Raw genomic sequence first — 3,118 nt, 5'->3', positions numbered from 1 at the left:
GTTTAGTCTTTATTTAGTATGGTCAGGGTGTGAGTTGGGGTGGGCAGTCTATGTTTAGTCTTTATTTAGTATGGTCAGGGTGTGAGTTGGGATGGGCAGTCTATTTTTAGTCTTTATTTAGTATGGTCAGGGTGTGAGTTGGGGTGGGCAGTCTATGTTTAGTCTTTATTTAGTATGGTCAGGGTGTGAGTTGGGGTGGGCAGTCTATGTTTAGTCTTTATTTAGTATGGTCAGGGTGTGAGTTGGGGTGGGCAGTCTATGTTTAGTCTTTATTTAGTATGGTCAGGGCGTGAGTTGAGGTGGGCAGTCTATGTTTAGTCTTTATTTAGTGTTGGTCAGGGCGTGAGTTGGGGTGGGCAGTCTATGTTTAGTCTTTATTTAGTATGGTCAGGGTGTGAGTTGGGGTGGGCAGTCTATGTTGTCTTTATTTAGTATGGTCAGGGTGTGAGTTGGGGTGGGCAGTCTATGTTGTCTTTATTTAGTATGGTCAGGGTGTGAGTTGGGATGGGCAGGTTATGTTTAGTCTTTATTTAGTATGGTCAGGGTGTGAGTTGGGGTGGGCAGTCTATGTTTAGTCTTTATTTAGTGTTGGTCAGGGCGTGAGTTGGGGTGGGCAGTCTATGTTTAGTCTTTATTTAGTATGGTCAGGGTGTGAGTTGGGGTGGGCAGTCTATGTTGTCTTTATTTAGTATGGTCAGGGTGTGAGTTGGGGTGGGCAGTCTATGTTGTCTTTATTTAGTATGGTCAGGGTGTGAGTTGGGGTGGGCAGTCTATGTTTTGTGTTTCTATGATTGACTCGGTACCTGTACCCCCGCACATTCACTCGGTACCTGTACCCCCACACATCGATTTGGTACCTGTGCCCCCGCGCATCGACTCGGTACCTGTACCCCCACACATTGACTCGGTACCTGTACCCCCACACATTGACTCGGTACCTGTACCCCCACACATTGACTCGGTACCTGTACCCCCACACATTGACTCGATACCTGTACCCCCACACATTGACTCGGTACCTGTACCCCCACACATTGACTCGATACCTGTACCCCCACACATTGACTCGATACCTATACCCCCACACATTAACTCGATACCTATACCCCCACACATTGACTCGGTACCTATACCCCCACACATTAACTCGGTACCTGTACCCCCACACATTGACTCGGTACCTGTACCCCCACACATTGACTCGGTACCTGTACCCCCACACATTGACTCGGTACCTGTACCCCCACACATTAACTCGGTACCTGTACCCCCACACATTAACTCGGTACCTGTACCCCCACACATTAACTCGGTACCTATACCCCCACACATTAACTCAGTACCTGTACCCCCACACATTAACTCGGTACCTATACCCCCACACATTAACTCAGTACCTGTACCCCCACACATTAACTCGGTACCTGTACCCCGCGCATCGACTCGGTACCTGTACCCCCACACATTGACTCGGTACCTGTACCCCAACACATTGACTCGGTACCTATACCCCCACACATCAACTCGGTACCTGTACCCCCACACATTAACTCGGTACCTGTACCCCCACACATTGACTCGGTACCTGTACCCCCACACATTGACTCGATACCTGTACCCCCACACATTGACTCGGTACCTGTACCCCCACACATTGACTCGATACCTGTACCCCCACACATTGACTCGATACCTATACCCCCACACATTAACTCGATACCTATACCCCCACACATTGACTCGGTACCTATACCCCCACACATTGACTCGGTACCTGTACCCCCACACATTGACTCGGTACCTGTACCCCCACACATTGACTCGATACCTGTACCCCCACACATTGACTCGGTACCTGTACCCCCACACATTGACTCGATACCTGTACCCCCACACATTGACTCGATACCTATACCCCCACACATTAACTCGATACCTATACCCCCACACATTGACTCGGTACCTATACCCCCACACATTAACTCGGTACCTGTACCCCCACACATTGACTCGGTACCTGTACCCCCACACATTGACTCGGTACCTGTACCCCCACACATTGACTCGGTACCTGTACCCCCACACATTGACTCGGTACCTGTACCCCCACACATTAACTCGGTACCTGTACCCCCACACATTAACTCGGTACCTATACCCCCACACATTAACTCAGTACCTGTACCCCCACACATTAACTCGGTACCTATACCCCCACACATTAACTCAGTACCTGTACCCCCACACATTAACTCGGTACCTGTACCCCGCGCATCGACTCGGTACCTGTACCCCCACACATTGACTCGGTACCTGTACCCCAACACATTGACTCGGTACCTATACCCCCACACATCAACTCGGTACCTGTACCCCCACACATTAACTCGGTACCTGTACCCCCACACATTGACTCGGTACCTGTACCCCGCGCATCGACTCGGTACCTGTACCCCCACACATTGACTCAGTACCTGTACCCCCACACATTAACTCGGTACCTATACCCCCACACATTAACTCAGTACCTGTACCCCCACACATTAACTCGGTACCTGTACCCCGCGCATCGACTCGGTATACCCCCACACATTGACTCGGTACCTGTACCCCAACACATTGATACCTATACCCCCACACATCAACTCGGTACCTGTACCCCCACACATTAACTCGGTACCTGTACCCCCACACATTGACTCGGTACCTGTACCCCGCGCATACCCCTGTACCCCCACACATTGACTCAGTACCTGTACCCCCACACATTGTACCCCCCCACACATTAACTCGGTACCTGTACCCCCACACATTGACTCGGTACCTGTACCCCGCGCATCGACTCGGTACCTGTACCCCCACACATTGACTCGGTACCTGTACCCCCACACATTAACTCGGTACCTGTACCCCCACACATTGACTCGGTACCTGTACCCCCACACATTAACTCGGTACCTGTACCCCCACACATTAACTCGGTACCTGTACCCCGCGCAGCGACTCGGTACCTGTACCCCCACACATTGACTCGGTACCTGTACCCCCACACATTGACTCGGTACCTGTACCCCGCGCATCGACTCGGTATCTGTACCCCCACACATTGACTAACCTG

The sequence above is a fragment of the Oncorhynchus clarkii genome, unplaced genomic scaffold (assembly GCF_045791955.1).
Source record: "Oncorhynchus clarkii lewisi isolate Uvic-CL-2024 unplaced genomic scaffold, UVic_Ocla_1.0 unplaced_contig_13799_pilon_pilon, whole genome shotgun sequence".
NCBI lineage: Eukaryota > Metazoa > Chordata > Actinopteri > Salmoniformes > Salmonidae > Oncorhynchus > Oncorhynchus clarkii.
This window is presented reverse-complemented; position numbering follows the sequence as displayed.